Source organism: Lepidochelys kempii, chromosome 16, assembly GCF_965140285.1.
Source record: "Lepidochelys kempii isolate rLepKem1 chromosome 16, rLepKem1.hap1, whole genome shotgun sequence".
Lineage (NCBI taxonomy): Eukaryota > Metazoa > Chordata > Testudines > Cheloniidae > Lepidochelys > Lepidochelys kempii.
Window position 1 is genome coordinate 8,130,863 of NC_136395.1, and position 17,342 is coordinate 8,148,204.

Sequence of the window (17,342 nt, forward strand, 5' to 3'; positions counted from 1 at the left end):
TGGCAGTCTGTTGCATTGTCCTACTGTTCTTACAGCTAGGATTTTCTTGAGATTTAATCTAAATCTTCTATGCTGTAGTTTGAACCCATTGTCTCTTGTCCTGCCCTCTGTGACGAGAGGAACTTTTCTCCATCTTTTTTATGTCAGCCTTTCAAGTATTTGAAGACTGCTATCATGGCCCCCCCATTAATCTCTTCTTTTCCAAACGAAACATACCCAGTTCCTTCAGCCTTTGCTCGTATGGCATGCATTCCATCCCTCTGATCATCTTTGTTGCTAGCCTCTGGATCCTTTCCAGTTTCTCTACATCCTTTCTATCCATTCGTGACCAAAATTGGACACAGTACTCCAGCTGAGGCCTAACCAGTGCCTAGTAGAGTGGTACTATCACCTCCTGTGACTTGCAAGCTATGCCTCTGTTAAAGGAACCTAACAAATCTTGTGCATTTGCTTTTTTTGCAACAGCATTGCGTTGCTGACTCATGTTGAGGTTGTGATCCACCACCGCTCCCAGAGCCTTCTCAGCAGTGCTGCTGCCAAGCCAGTTCTCCCCCATTCTGTATTTGTACATTTGCTTTTTCTTCCCTATGTGTAGCACCTGACATTTGTCTTCGTCGAATTTCATTGTGTTGTCTATAGCCCAGTTCTCCAATTTAGCAAGATCCCTCTGAACTTTAGCTCTATCCTCCAGACTGCTGGCAACTCCCTGCCCGCAGCCCCACAGCTTTGTGTCCTCTACATACCCTGCGAGCCAGCCCACCACTGCTGCTCTGTGGACACAGGCACCAGGAGTAGTGGTGGATGTCTGATGTCTACGCTTAGACCACTACAGCAGCACAGTTGCAACTTGGCAGTGTAGACACTTACTACGATGATGGGAGGGTTTCTCCCATTGGTGTAGTAAATCCACCTCCCTAAAAGGTGATAGCTAGATCACCAGAAGAATTCTTCCATGGATCTTGTGCTGTCTACCCTGGGAGTTTGGTTAACTGGGGGTTGGACTAGATGACCTCCAGAGGTCCCTTCCAACCCTGATATTCTATGATTCCAACTATGTTGCTCAGGGGTGTGATTTTTCACACCCACGGGCAATTTAGCTGGGTTGACCTAACTTTTTAGTGTAGCAATTTGAAGGTTAACAGGCAGCTCCTATCCCCGAGAGGGGGCAGAAGATCACCCAAAGGAACCTGTAGCTAAGTGGGCTAGGAGGCAATACTCCCACATCACCGGGGCGGAGCAGTCCAAGGGACTCCAGTCCTCCAGTTCAGCCCTTACACAGGGTGACCAGACAGCAAATGTGAAAAATCCGGACGGGGGGGGGGGCTGAAGGGAGGGTAATAGAAGCCCATATAAGAAAAAGTCCCCCAAAAGCGGGACTCTCCCTATAAAATCGGGACATCTGGTCACCCTACCTTTACAGGGGGCACAACCGACCAGCCAGCCCCTGCAGAGCTGGGTCCTGGCACCCAATCCCGCAGCGGCCCCAGTGTCCAGCACAAGGATCCAGCCCGCAGCAGCTGTCAGATCCCCGGCAGGTCGGTTCCCCCCAGCCGGGCAGGAAGCACGGATTCTCGCCCTTGCCTATGTGACCCCCCAGCCCGCCGAGCTCCAGCCAGCGGCAGCGCTGTTGCTTTAAGAGCGGATCCTCGCAGCCCCCTCCCGCCCCGGCAGCCGGAAGGGGGATGTGATGCAAAAAAAAGAAGGAAAAAAACCTCCCCGTGGAAGTTGGGAGCTCGGCGCCTGGACCCCGACTTGGCGCTGCGGGACGCGCTCCAAGGTAAGCGGGGGCGCCCGCAGCCCAGCCTCGCTGCCCGCCCCCGGCAGCTCTGCGAACCTTGCCGGGGCGAGCCCGCCGCCGGAGGCTCGTTTCCTCGGCGCCGGAGCGGAGCCGCAGCGCGCTGCTCCGGTTTCTGCTCCTCGCCGAGCCACCCGGCGGGCGCGGCGCGGGGCTCGCCCCGGGCTCTTCGGCTCCAGCCCAGCCTGCCCTGCGGGGGGCTCCCCGGTCCGGGCGGGCAGGGGTGGGAGGCTCCGGGGAAGCGGCGTCCCCCGCCTGGCTGGCTCCGGGCGCCCGGCTCCGGGCTCGGCGCTGTGCAGAGGGGCCCCGCGGCGCCAGGCTCAGCGCCGCTCGCTGGCGGCTGGACCGGCCCTGCCGCCGCTTGAACTCTGCCCCTGGCGGCCTCGGCGGGGGAGCCCGAGCCCCGCACCGCGGCCCCTCGTCTGCCGGGCTCTGGGTGTGAGCCGGCTGCCTGGGGGCGCCCTCGTGTGCGGGCTGAACGCCGCCGGGGAAGCCGTCGGCGGTACCAGCAGCTGGCGAAACCGCCCAGACCCGGCTCCCCAAGGCTGGTTACTCTGCGCCACCCGGTGAGGTGGGACCTAACTCACCTCGGCAGGTAGCCAGCGCAGGTACCGCGCTGCTGGGCTTCTCCGGTCGGCGCTGGGCAGCCTCACCCGGCGCACTTGTATCCTACCCATTGTACTGCCTCTGGGCCAGCAACAGCCGCCTAAGTCACACAGTTTGCACTGATCCTGCCTCCACCTAATGATACTGACAGTGACTCTGGGCATAAGAGGCACTTATTCTGCCGGGAGCCAAATTTAAGTGAAGACTCTTCCACAGCTAGGTCGACCTAGGCGTGTAGTTGATCAGGCCTTAGACTCTGCTCTGAAGTGTTAAGGAGTTGGGAATACTACACTGCTTTTTGGGGGGAGGGGTTAGGGTGTGTGTGTGACTCTGCCCTGCAGGATTAAGAGCGTATTAATTAGGCTAATTTAGTCAGACTACTGTAAAATTCTCAATTTACTCTCCGAATGTCAGCGACTTTAAGGCTGTCTCCCTGACATCAATATTGAGCAAAATAAAGTGACTGCTGACATGAGCCAGAGGGTCTCGACCTTTCCAGACTACTGTACCCCTTTCAACAGTCTGATTTCTCTTGCGGAGCCCCAAGTTTCACCTCACTTAAAAAGTACTTGCTTACAAAATCAGACATAAAAATACAGACGTGTCTCAGCCACACTATTTTTGAAAAATGGCTGACTTTCTCACTTTTACCATATAATTATAAAATAAATTGATTGAAATATAAATATAGTACTTGCATTTCAGTGAACATAGAGCAGTAAAAACAAGTCATTGTCTGTATGAAATTTTAGTTTGTACTGACTTCACTAGTGCTGTTTATGTAGCCTGTTGCAAAGCTAGGCAAATCTCTAGATGAGTTGATGTACCCCCTGGAAGACCTCAGCGTACCCCCAGGGCTACGTATACCCCGGTTGAGAACCATTGATATGAGCTATTAAGAGTTAAAAGATAGAAACACATTGGATGCCAGTCAGCATGGTTTCCCAGAAAACAGGTCTTGTCAAACAAACTTGATATTGTTCTTTAACATGATTATGTCTGATTACTAAAGGTAACTGAGTTTCTGTAGTTTGTTTGGACTTCTGTAAGGCTTAGTACCGACTCCATTTTGATTAAAAAATAGCACTGTACAAAATCAATATGGCGCATGTTAAAACCTAGCTAACTGATCCTGATGGGCGATCACTCTCGTTACCGAGTGTGATCATCTTCCTTGGGAGTTTTGGATCCTCAGGAGGCTAATCCTTGAACCACAAGTTCTATTGCAATGAGGGTAGATGTTTTCAGGCTCAGCAGGAGGCTGGTGACCATGTCTGGAAGTCAGTCTCTCCTTCCTTCTGCACCTCTTGTCTTCTTCAGCTAGTCAGCAAGCAAGTTCAAAATGGAGGGGACCATCACATAGGATTTCACTCCATTTTAAGCGATCTTGGGCAGGTGTCTTCCAAGTGTCAATGTCAATATTACACTTTTTAGGTTGTCCTTCAGTAAGTCCTTATGACGCTTCCGTAGTCCACCCACATTACGGTACCCTTCTTTCAGCTGAGAGAACAGGACCTGTTTTGGGAGGCGATGGTCTGGCGTCCGGACAACTTGACCAATCCAGTGGAATTGCTGACGGATGATCATTGCCTTGATGCTGGTGGTCTTTGCCTCTTCCAGGACACTAATATTGGTGTGCCTGTCTTCCCGTCCAAATCCCAGGAATGCGTCTTTGCCGTCATTGGTTTTGACACTGTATCAGTGGTTGGTATCGGTGGGAGGCATCAATACCAGTTTGGGGAGCAAAATTACATGAATGGTGTGTGGAAGGGAGGGAAGATAATTCTAGCGTGCTGGGCACCAGTAGGTCCACGTTTCGGGGTGGCAGGACAGAACTGGAGGAGAGTGGGGAAGGATTTGGGATGGAAAATGGAGAAAAATGAAAGCTCTGCCCCTGCTCTTCTGGTTGCTAATGTCCCCTCCCCCCTTGTTCTCCTTCGTCCTGACACCCCATCTGTCGCTCTCCTGGATCTCTGTACCCTCCACTTCCTCTCCTGAATCCTAACACCTCCCCCACCCCCATTGGCCTCTCCTTGCTCTCTCAGATCCTGGCATTCCCCCACCCCATTTGCTCTCATGGATCCTGACAACTCCCCCACCGCCCTGATCCCCTGTCCTTCTCCCCCACTCCCTTTATGGGGGCCTGCTTGCAGCGCTAAGTACCCAATCGTGGAGCCACCTGATCTACATGGTGCTGTGATGGGGCTTAACTTCCATCACCTGCAAAGCAAGGGAAAGAACCTAGTTAGTTATCCTCTGCCCCGGGACCTGACTAACCGATTGCCTCCTGGACAGAGCCAGGCTATATAAGGAGCTGAGGGGAGAGATGCAGGAAGGAGGAGCTGTGGAGAATTCCTAGAGGAAGGTCTAGTAGTTGGGACTGGCTGTGGCCAGAAAGCAGAGCTGCCGGGGTAGGGCCCTATACTGGACAGGAGCCCCGTCCTGAGCTAGGGTCTGTGAGGACCAGGGAGGGAGAAATCTGCAAGGGGCAGAAAGGCAGTGTAGGTGGTACTTAGATTCCCAGCAGCAATGAAAAGCCTTGGGGGGGTCAGTACCCTGACAAGGGAAAGAACTGAAGTCAAGTGCAGGAGGGGCAAAGGACCCCTTAGAGTTGAGCCCAGGAGGGATGAAGGACCATTGATAGAGCTGAACTCTGGCAGGGGACTGAACTTTTGTTTGGCTTGGCCAGAGGGCTGGGATACAGAAGACCCAGTGAGTGCAGAGAAGAGGCCTCTGGGACTTGTAATCACAGCTGAGAAAGAGGCCACTGGAAGGGGTGTGAGAGGCAAAGTTCCTTGCAACACCAGGTCCGGGCAGGAGAGGACACTTCACAGCAGTGCCCCGCAAACTCTGGGGTGTGCCCCTCACGGGGGTACAGAGGAACGGGGTGTGTGTGTGTGTGCAGCAGGGCCAGGGCCAGGCCAGGCCAGCCCCCATGGGGGATGGGGAGGGAGCGCCATGCTTCCAGCTCTGCCTCAACCCCATTCAGCTCCTAGTCCTGCTCCGCTTCCAGGCCCAGCTCTGCCGTCATTCCCTGTCTGCCCTCAGACCAGCTTTGATCCCTGCCACAGCTCTGCTCTGTCCTCTGCGCCACACCCAGACCAGCTCTGCCCTCATCATTCCCTTTCCGCCTCCCGCCTCCAGCTCCTCTCCTGCCTCCAGCTCCGCCTTCAGCCCAAGCTCCGCTGCTGAGGACGCCTTGGCTGTGCCGTAATGGGGGGTGTTACTGGCAAGGGGGGGAGGTGTGACTGGGAAAGTTTGAGCACTATTGCTTTAGAGGTAAGGATGCGGGTTTACAGGTTGCAGTTAGGAGTCTGGGCCATGCTATTAACGTTTCAGTGGGATTATGTAATGGATGCAAATCTTCACTTGGTGGGTGCCATAGTTGCTAGGCACCAGGGCACTTTAGAGCTGCTGCCAGGCCAGTGCGGCTCCGGTGCAGGGATCTGGACTCTGTTGTGAGTCACGCACACGCAGAACTGTGGAGTGATTTCTGGACAGCGACAAGCAGCTGAGGCTGGCTGGTTTAAGCTGCGCGGCTCAGAGAGCAGAATGCTGCTGGTGCCTTGAGTGTGCTCAGCTCCGTCACTAATCCATGGTAACCGACAGGTGGGAGAACCAAGCTTTCTGGCTCAGGGACTCTCTCTGCCTCTGTGTTTGTATAGCATCCAGCACAACAGGACCCTGTCCACCACTGGGACCTTGGGTGCTACCAGAATATAAACCATTAATGATCATAATTAGCAGCATGCAAAGAGTTCTGCTGTGGCTGCTCCTGTGTATGAGAGTCACCAGAGATTGTGGAAATAGCCCCAGGTACAAGATAGAAAAGCAAGATATTGGGATAGTCAACCACAGGCCCTCGGCAATCTGCACTGAAAATCTCCAGCAAGGCCACTGAATTCTCTGACATCCTGGTGTAGGAGGCTGGAGGTTTTGTGGCAGCTCTGTTAGTTAATTAGAAATCTCCATGGTTTCATTTAAAATACGAAAATAAACGGTGCACTCAGTACAGCAATAGCAGAATTAGCTGTTACATTCCAGGTATTTGCGTATGAGGTGACTGGAGCAGTTCACGCTGCTCAGAGCTTCAGGCTTTCCTGAAGGCAGCATCATGTATATCAGTGACCTTCTGTCCATGTTTTCAAGGTTTTCTTCACAACCATGAGAGTGAGAAACTAGAGCTGGTTGAAATTTTTAGTTCAAAACTTTTTTTGACAAAATTTATTAAAAAATTTCATTTTTTTTTGTTGAAACTCAATTTCAAAACTTCATTTTTGTGGGTATGTCTTCCCCTTTCACCTCTTCTTTTTTCCCTGTATTATTTTTTCCACTGAAAGACTGATCAGAATTTGGGTTTTTCTTTCACTTTTTCTTTTCCTCGTGTTTCTTTTTGCCCCTCTGTGACTTCCAACATGTCTCCAACTTTGGAAGAATTACTGAGTTGCAAAAGGTAAAATGAGCTTCTGTAAGTCTAGCTCCTGATCATGTTTCTAAAGTTGTGATGTTTAGAAAGCCACAAAGTGGCCAAAGGAAAAATCAAAAAAAGAAAAAATGAAAAGTGAAAAAGAAAATGGAATCCTGGATGTCGTTCCTTTTAGTGCTCTCAGCAGCAAAATGGAAAAAACTGAAATGTTGAAAATTTCCAAAAAACCTCTCAGAAAACTTCAAAACAATTAAAAAAAAATTTTCCCTTTCAGACCATGTGAAAAAGTAACAACTTGGGGCATTTTACGTTTTTTTGATAGCTTGTTTGTTTGTTTTTTTACTTTGTGACCACCCCGTTAGAAACATTCCCTATAAAATGAAAGTTGATTTGAGAGCTCAACTCTGCAGGAGATTCCTCAGCTGCATGATCAGAGAAGCGCTGAGGGCATGACTGCGTGCACTGGAATCAAAAAGGTTTCTTTGCTCTTCCTCTTGTTGCCTACTACTCCTGCCCTCCCGTCATAGTTTCATAGATGATAAAGACAGAAAAAACCATTATGATGATATAACCTGACCTCCTGTATAGCACAGGCCCATAGAACTGCCCCCCCCCCCAAAATTCCTAGAGCAGGTCTGTTAGGAAAACATCCACTCTTTTTTAAAATTGCCAGTGATGAGAGAATCCGCCATGACCCCTGGTTAATTACCCCTACTGTTTAAAAATTTGCATCTTCTTTCCAATCTGAATTTTCTAGCTTCAACTTCCAGCCACTGGAACTTGTTATACCTTTGTCTGCAGGAATGAAGAGCCCATTATAAAATATATGTTCCCCAGGTACTGACAGACTGATTAAGTCACCCCTTAACCTTCTCTTTGTTAGTCTCAAAGAGCTTGTGAAGAGCACCCCACACAAGACTGGAAGGAGTTACGGTGGCCAGGTGGGCTGATCAACTGCCCTGGCTCTATCTGGAGGAGGAGCCAGGAGCAGGGATTGATTAAATGAGGCTCAGCTGGTTGGGAACAGGAGGGGGCCCTAGAAAGCCCAGGAGTTGAGAGTAGAAGTGGGCTGTAGGCTGAAGTCACTCCCTGGGAGTAGGAAGGTGTGTTTGGGACTATAGAGGGTAGCCCACAGTTACTCTCTAGGAGCTGGGAGGTTGGCAAAACCAGAGAGGTGGGGAAGCCAGAAAGGTAGGAGAAAAGTAGCAAGGAATAGGGATGCAGACCTTGGCTGCTGACTAGAGGGCCCCTGAGCTGGAACCCGGAGTAGAGGGTTCCCCCGCCGGCTGGGCAGTGAATGGGAAGACTGCCTGAGCCCATTTGTCAGGAGAGACTTTGGTATCCCGGAAGGGGGATGCACAGACAGTGACCTGGCCGGGGCGCCTGGGGCAAGAGAGGGAGCGTGGCCACAGAGTGTACAATAAGCAGCAGAGGGGGCATAAGTGCCGACTCCGTGGGTGCTCTGGGGCTGGAGCACACACAGGGAAAAACTAGCGGGTGCTCTGCACCCACCGGCAGCCAAGCTCCCTGCTCCTCACCTCCTTCTCCGCGCCCTAAGCTCACTGCGTCCCCGCTCCTCCCCCTCCCTCCCAGTGCTTTCCGCCCCCGCCCCCCGCCGCCTAACAGCTGTTTGGCGGTGCTTAGGATTTTTTGGGAGGGAGGGGGAGGAGGCAGAGAAGAGGCAGGGCAGGGGCGGGGACTTGGTGGAATGGGGGCAGGAAGCGGGTGGGGCTGGGGTGGGAAAAGACAGAGACTGTGGGGAAGGAGTGGAATGGGGGTGGGGCAATGGCAGTGCAGGGGTAGGGGTGGGGTCGAGCACCCACCGGGCAAAGGGGAAGTTGGTGCTTATGGAAGGGGCCCACGGACCTTGAAGGAACTGATTCCCCAGAGGAGCCAGAAGGAGTCCCCTAGTGGTGAGTGGACCCTGTGCAGAGCTCAATCACCACATGATATGTTTCCTAATAATTCTTGTGGCTCTTCTCTGAACCCTCTCCAGTTTTTCAACTGTTCTCTTGACTTGTGAACACTAGAACTGGACACAGGATTTCAGCAATGGTGGCACCAGTACCAAATGTATAGGGTAAAATAACCTCTCTACTGCTTCTTGAGATTCCCCTTTTTGTACATCCGAGGACCACATTAGTCCTTTAGGCCACAGCATCTCACTGGGAGCTCATGTTCAGTTGATTATTCACCAGGAACCATCCAAGTCTTTTTCAGTGTCACTGGTTCCCAGGATAAAGTCTCTTATCCTGCAAGTATGGCCTGCATTCTTTACTTTTCCCTCTTGGGGTTCTGAGTTTGTTCTGTACTATTTGATATGCCCTTGTGAATTTCCCAGTTGCTGTTTATTTTCTGCCAGCCTTAGTGCTCGTCTATCCCCAGGTGGTTTGTATTGTGGCTGGTGTTACAGCCATTGTATAGTTATCTCTGCCAGCTGAAATATGAAGAACAGCAAGATCAGGCTCGTCGCGTCAGGAGGTGGGGTTGCAAGGAATTCTCCATGACTTCCCATCTTTGTAGAAGGGTTTTGTTTTCCTTGCTGGAGCTGCTCCTGTTCTGCTTAGCAGCTCCACAGGCTCAGACTGTAAGAGGGAGGAAAACATTCGCCTCTACTTAGCAGCTGTTTGTTTGTTTTGCGGAAAGTGTCCCTTTTACCTTGCAGTCGCCATGAATACCCACCTCCAAGCAGGATCATGCTCTTCAAAGCCTCTTTAAGGAATGCCAGGAATGTTGGGAGGGGGAGCAGGGAAGATAGCTCAGTGGTTTGAGCATTGGCCTGCTAAACCCAGGGTTGTGAGCCCAATCCTTAAGGGGGCCATTTAGGGATCTGGGGCAAGTATGGGGGATAGGTCTCTTCCAACCCTGATATTCTATGATTCTATAACAGTAACTCAGGAATCTATAAAATCACTTCACAGATCACAGCAAATAAGTCACTCCTGCAGGGAAGTCCGTTTCAAAAACCATGTATGAACTTGGAGGCAGAGATGGTTTTTGGAGGTCAAACTTCTCAGCTCATACCACATATCCTCTTTTAAACCTAACAGGTAAACCACAAAGAACCTGGAAATAAGTGAAATAACTGGTTAGGACAGAAATAACAAATGTGAGAATGAGCTAATTGTTATTAAGATGTACGTACATGTCATCCATACGTACAAACCTACCAGCCTGTGAAGTAAGTGGACCCTGACATTTTGTGGGTGAGGAAGCTAAGTTTGGACATAGGAGGGCTCAGGTGTTCAAGCTCTATAAAAGGGGTGGCCCACCATGTCAAGGAAACTTCTTCGTTCTTAGTTTATTATCCTTTTGTTTATTAGTCTATGTTCTTAGTTGTAAGTTTGTCAGTTAAGTAAAACTCTAAATTAGTTTCTTTAGTCTCCTATAGCTCTTAGCTCTTTAGCTTCTCCTAAGCTCTGCACCTCCCACTCATTCCAAGACTATCAATGGCAAACCATCAGAAACAACTGCGAACAAATTAAACCACTAGGATGTCAAAAAGGAACATTACAACAGGCAGAGAAGCTCCCTGCCTGTGAATAAAGACAAAAGCCTGGTTCAGTGTAACAAAGCCTGCAGAAAGTCACTCAGTATTCTTTTGCTGAGGAGACTTCTTGGGGAGCAGGGATTCTGGTTCCTGTGAAGTCCGCCACTTCTGCAATAGGCTGAACTCTGGGGAACAGAGACTTTACTTGATTAATAGTCAATTTTCTTATCTAATAGAGACCTAGGTTTGCATTTTAGAGTTTTGTTTTGTGTTGTAACCATTTGTTTCTACCACCCACTCTCTCTTGTTTCTTGTTAGCGCTCTATTCTTTCTTAATGAACCCAGAGGAGAGTGCTTGAGTGGCTGACAGGCTAGTGGGGTCCGGAAGCTGATACCCCGTCACCACAAGCAAGGCTTCCTCTCCCTAGAGGCAGGGGGTAACAAGGTGACTCAGTTCTGGGTACCCCGAGAACCATCACAGTAGCCCTTTATGTTGCTCTGTGATGGGGAGAGCTGCTTAATACCTTTCATACCCCAAAGCCTGGGCCGAGTTTTAGAGAGTCACGGGCCCTGCCAGGCAGCTCCCTGAAGACATTAGAAGGAAAAGCAGTCTGCTCTGGGAGCATGGTGGGAGGGCTTCCCCAAAACACAACCCCAGGAGGCTTGAAGTCAGAGCACAGAAGTTCAGGTATCCTGGTGGAGTCCTCCATGTGCTGGAGCAGCTTGGAGAATCGCATTGTTATAGCTGGAGAACAATGAGCAGTCAATTACCCAACCAGAATCCAGCCCTTCTGTGGTTCCCCCCATCACAATATTGGCTTTTGCCCCAAACCCTCTTGTCATGTATGCGTGACCAGTTCTTTGTGTTGAACAAAACCACAAAAGCAAAGGGATGAAACGTTAACCCTCCCACCCCCAAGTGAACTTCGTTTCTGTTCTGCCGCTAGAGGCAAAACGCACTGTCCACACACCCACCAAGCATCACAGCCCATGTCACAGCCTGAACTCTGCTTGGCGGGGAGGGCTGTGGACCTGGCATGTCCATGAAGGCAAAGTTAAGGTTATGATGTATAGTTTAGTGTATGGCAGTTGTGCTATTCACAGGTGAGGGGAGGCGGGGGCTGGGCAAGATGGGTTATGGATAGTAGTATAGAAGACCTATGTTCGTAGCCCAATGGAGAGGGTTCCCAACTAGGTCAGGAAAGCTGGGTTCTGTTCTTGCCTCTGCTACTGATTCCCTCTTTGACCTTGGGTACGTTCCTTCCCCTGGGCCTTTTCTTTACTCATAAAATAGAGATGATGAAACTCAGACCCCTTTCTAAAGTGCTTTGAAGCTGCAGATGAAAAGTCCTATATAAGGTGAAGTATTAGCAGTCAGATGATAGGGTCCACAATAAGCCCCTCTCTTATGAAGTTCTGTGACCACATAGCTGGCAGGAGCATCTGTGCTTTGTTCAACTCATGCATTAGCTTAACAGAAACTATTTACATTTCTCAAAGAAGAAACAATTTCCTCTCCAATTAACAGTCCGCTTCTGGGATCCTCGTAAGGGTCCCTTTCAGATAGGTCTCCAGCAGGTTAAGGTGTAGGACTGTATTTTCCATGTGTCTCTTTTTGTCTTTTGCTGTTCAGATTTTAAGTGCTGTGCCGTTAGAATGTCCCACATGGCCCCGACTGCCTGGCCAATGCCTAGGGGGAGAGCCAGGGCCTGTCTGCCCCCTGAGTCGCATTGGTGTAAAGAAATGGAGATACAACAGAGAGAAACCTGCACAAGTGAGATCTGAACCAGGCCAGGGTCCTTGAGCTAGCCAGGATCCAAACCATGTCTGGTTGGCTTTTAGCCATCAAAATCAAACATGAATTGTTCTCAGGAACAGAAGAGTAGCCACCCTAGTCTGTGGAGTACAGGTGTATGCTTCCCGTGGGCAGCCCCACTACGCAAACAGGCAGCGACCCTCTGCATTAGTAAAGGTTTCTGTGTGGCTTCCAAGGGTTGCTTCTGTAGAGGATGCGGCTGTAACTCAATCTGGAGGGGCTCTAGGGACTGGCACGTGACACTGAAACATACCTGTAGCTTAGTGCAGATGGGGAAAAGGAATCCCAGAGCTGCTAAGGATCCAGGCTCTGAAATTCAATCACTTGCTGCATCTTGGAGCAGGGATCCGTGACGGCGACTCGGCTCTCAGCGCTTGTCCTCTGTGCTTGGCAAGGGACAGTTGGCTGCTGCTCCCCAAGAGGAGATGATGGCATATAGACAAAGCAGTTTCTTACCATGCGGCTCCCACAGATCCACCCCACACATCCTCTCTCCCTGCTTGGCTGTGCTGGGGAGATAGTCAGTCAGAAAACAGAGGAGAGACTATTGTTTCTTAGCACAGAGGCTGCTGGCTGGGCTCCAGGCACAAGACCACAGTGGGTAGCTACTCTGCTTTACAATGCCTGCAGGTGCTAGGATTCCCTGGAAGAAGCCAAAGGCTAAATGATACAGTACTGGGAGAGCACCATTTCCACATGTGCAAAGCAGGCCATTGTTTCTGCTGCTCTGACCTGCCATAGACACTCTGGGTGTCTCTACACTGCAATTAGACACCTGCGGCTGGCCCGTACCAGCTGACTTGGGGGCTCTGGTTGCCGCAGGTTTTTCATTGCATCCCAGACGTGCCCCGTGAAGCCACTGCTAATCCTTTGCTATGGAAATCCCCTCCTGCTTCTGTGATTCTGTGATAACATGATTTTGGTAATTAATTGATCTTTAACTATTCATGGTAAATAAGCCCAATGGCCTGCGATGGGATGTTAGATGGGGTGGGATCTGAGTTACTTCAGGGAATTCTTTCCTGGGTATCTGGCTGGTGAGTCTTGCCCATATGCTCAGGGTTTAGCTGATCACCATATTTGGGGTCGGGAAGGAATTTTCCTCCAGGGCAGATTGGCAGAGGCCCTGGAGGTTTTTCGCCTTTCTCTGTAGCGTGGGGCACGGGTTACTTGCTGGAGGATTCTCTGCTCCTTGAAATCTTTAAACCATGATTTGAGGACTTCAGTAGCTCAGACACAGGTGAGAGGTTTTTTGCAGGAGCGGGTGGGTGAGATTCTGTGGCTTGCGTTGTGCAGGAGGTCGGACTAGATGATCATAATGGTCCTTTCTGACCTTAGTATCTAGTATCTAACTGGATCCCACGGCAACGCTTTTTCTTAGTGCAGAACCCTCCCCACCGAGCTCTTTTCACTCAAGTGACTGGCTTTGCTCTGGCCAATGGCACAGTCCTTCTTGCCTGCCCCCTGCACAAACCAACCCACAGTTGTTGGGTGACTGGCTTTAAAATGGGTGGGAGGGGCCCTAGGGGGATTTCAAGGGAGAGAAAACACACTTTCACTTGCGACTGCCCCTCCTTGCTCTCTGCTCCTCACCCTGCTCTGCACTGTCTGTGGCCAGGGGTCTTCACTAGGATGTGAAAAAAACGTTTCAGAAATGCTCACGGAGGCTCAGCCAGCCACGCACGGGGGTTTGGCAGGCACAGCCTGGCACACAGCTGGCAGCAGAAGCACTGAGCAGCTGCAGTGTGTGTCTTGCCGTGTCTAGTGCTGGTGGAAGGTGGCAGCTGGACCCTGTTGGTGAATGAAGTTCTCTGTTTATCTGCAGGGAAGCAGTAGGGCAAGGTTCCCATGTACCCTACCATGCTAGCGGCCTCAGCCCTGACTGGGGTGGGGAGACTTCTTTTAAGGGCCCCAGGAGCAGGTCAGTTTCCATGGCCAAGGAGAATTTCTCTCTGGGTTGGGCTGACAGTGTCTTCCCAATTATCACGAGAAAACCATCGGACATGTTTGAAGGAGCAGTGCTGTGAGACCTCGGCAAACTCTTGTGTTTCAGCTGATGGAGTCAGGAAAATCGCTCCAGAAAAGAATGTGATTCTCTGACTTTGCAAGTTGTGGGGGCAGAGACTATGCACTTGCACCCAGGTCTTTGCCAATGCTTGGGATAGGGTGAGAAGCAGAGGGAATACCTGGAATTAGTGTATGGGTCTCATATGAGCTCTGGATCACTGACCGTGCCTGTGCATGATATTAGAATTCCCAATGGGCTCCAATCAGAATTTGATATTTGTTTCTGTGATATCACTTGTTTTCTATTAAGGCCATCTTCATCAGCTGTTAACGTTCTTCTGAGATGAGACGGTGTGCCTGATAGCATTCATCCTTGGCCCAGGCCTGATTGGCTTCCCTGGCACCATACGTATGTGCTTGTTTTGAATCCAAGTTACTCCAGAAGGTCTATCACTCTGAGTTTGCTTCGTCTTTCTCTCTGTACAGAGCCCTAACCAGAAAAATTGTCTGTGAGGAGAGAAGTGAATTTCCTTCATCCCTCCTGCCAATATTATTGCTACCCTGGTCTTGGAGAGAGCAGAGAGACCGTGGAAGTACATGTAAGATCAAATGGCAGCGACTGAAACTGGCAAAAGAAAAGCGCTGCCATCCTTTGGCAAAACATGACTATTGTCTGGGAATGGTGAATTGGTGCTTTGATGACAAGCCTCCTATAGGACCTTATGTAGATGTTTCAGACACGGCTCTGCCCTGCTTGTCCCTGATTCTCAGAGACTAGATGTAGGATGAAGAGCACGTTGCAATGCGCCAATGAGAAGCAGATGGTAGATGGTTTTCATTCATGTCATGGCTTTTCTGTGGGTTGCTGAGACTGGGAATGAGACAAAACTGTTCCTGATGTTCTTGCACAGTTCCATAGTGTGCTCCCTCTGGGCAATGTCCAGTGAACTAATTTGATCAAAGCTATAGATGTTTCCTTTGCTCCCAAGTGTCTGGCACCCATTAGGGGGGTCTAACTCCCAGGCTGGGAGACCTGCAGATACCTCAGGGGCAACAGAGGGCCGCTCTTGATCCTGTACTTGGTCTAAACACCACTCGTCAAGAGGTATTTTGTCCTGTTGTACTTCACAGACTGCTTCAACTTGCCAGGCAGCCTGTATTCCTTTCTGTAGCTTCTGGCAGGAGGCAGGATTGTAAGTTAACATTTCTGATGCTTCTGAATAGCCTCAGCTTTCCACGAGGAGAAACTCGCGTCTATTTGAAAAACTGCAACAAGGAACTTTTTTTCTCCAGACTGTTCAATAAATGTTAGTGGGGTTGCTGTCCTAATAGTTATTCCGGGTGACCCAGGCGACTGGTTCTCAACCAGGGGTACATGTACTCTTGGGGGTACACAGAGGTCTTCCAGGGGGTACATTAACTCATCTAGATATTTGCCTAGTTTTACAACAGACTACGTGAAAAGCACTAGTGAAGTCAGTACAAACTAAAATTTCATAGAGACAGTGACTTGTTTGTACTGCTTTATATATACTGAAATGTTAGTACAATATTTATATTCCAGTGGATTTATTTGGATTTATTATGGTAAAAATGAGAAAGTCAGCAATTTTTCAGTAACAGTGTGGCTGTGACACTTTTATGTTTTTACGTCTGATTTTGTAAGCAAGTAGTTTTTAAGTGAGATGAAACTTGGGGGTCCGCAAGACAATCAGACTCCTGAAAGGGGTACAGTAGTCTGGACGGGTTGAGAGAGACTGACCCTGGCTACCCTCTGGTTCCCCTGTGTATGAACCCCTATACTGGTGAACTGGACAGAAGCAAGGAACGGTTTAAATACCACCTGAGTAATGGTTGGATGACTGTGGAGCAGCATTGCCAGGTTGAAGGCAGGAGGAGGTGCCTCGTGACAAGCCTGGGCTGCTGTGAGAAGTAAACTCCCTTGCATTAGACCTGCATGTTGTATATTGCACAGCAGTTGTGAAACCACACAGGAAAGTAACTGCCTATGGCTGGGAATGGAAGGCACAGAGCCACTCTGAGAGCAAGTCCCCCTGTTCATAGCAGAGCAGTTAGAGGAGGGAAGTTTGGAGAATATGTTGTGACGACAGGCTGTAGTTTGTGTTTACTTTGTAAGGTCAAAGTGTATTTGTCCTGAATGAACTAATGGAACTGGATGAAATGCAGTCACACGCTGCAGGAAATGTTTAGAGTGTTTTCTGGAACTGCTTGATTTGTGCCGTGAAAAACACAGGGTTTGCTACTGATTAATCAGCAGGGCTTGTGCTTGATTTTTTCTGAAACCATGAAGACCTGTGGCAGTCCCATGACTGCTCAGCCGCAGTCAAACCAGGCCCTGGCAAAGCCTGCCTAGGTGCTTGACTAACCCCTTTCTTTACCGGCAGCCAGTTGTTACAGAGAGCTTGAAGACCGTTCGGTCTGTTGCTTAAAATATCATTGATGATGTTAAAAACGTAGTTCCTTTCCCCGTACTTAACTGCACTCTTGGTGTTAGCAAATATTTGTGATAGAAAGTTCTGGAGTTATTGAAGAATGGCTACAAAACCCTTTCAGTAGCTAAACATTCTTTGCAAAATAGATACCGAAAGTAGGGGACCTTGACCTGCATTGCTCGGAATAAAAAGGAATTGTAAGTGATTCCTGAGTTCAGCTGAATTAATTAGGGCTGCAATAGTAATGTTATTATGCTCGCTCACTATTCCACTTAGTGTATTGTTACGATTGTCTTTAAACCCAATGTCTACAACCTCCAAATGAAGATATTCCCTGTCCCTAGTGTCTACTAAGTACTGGGGTTTGGATGAGGGATAATTTCCAGAGATGTAACCCAGGCAAGACTAAGGTAATGATTGGAGGTTATGGAAGTACCCCAGAGAACTGCTGTAGTTTATTCAGCTCCATGAATTGGGGGGCGGGGGGGCGGCATGTCCAGTGTTTGCCCCCCAAGGTGTTGCTGTCTGAAGATCCTGTTGCCTCTCAGATACATTTTGAGACTTCTCAGTTAACCAGTTTGTAATCCAGTCAATGTGTGCCATGTTAATTTTGTACTGTTCTAGTTTTTTAATCAAAGGTACCAAATCAAATGCCTTCTAGACCTCTAATAGGTATGTAACATAGCACCTTTTCCAGTCAACCTTGTAATCACCTAAAAAGGGATTTTGGGTTCATTTCACAGAGTCTA

General features: G+C 49.6%; 1 protein-coding gene across 4 annotated transcripts in view; it reads left to right on the forward strand.

Moving 5' to 3' along the window:
• Positions 1–1,695: 1,695 nt before the first annotated feature.
• LOC140899145 (discoidin domain-containing receptor 2) overlaps positions 1,696–17,342 on the forward strand; it is a 158,698-nt gene continuing 143,051 nt past the window's right edge. For all 4 annotated transcript variants that reach the window (XR_012155234.1, XR_012155235.1, XM_073314065.2 and 1 more), the window contains exon 1: positions 1,696–1,777. The gene's annotated coding sequence lies outside the window, so the exon portion shown is untranslated. The remainder of the gene's footprint in view (positions 1,778–17,342) is intronic.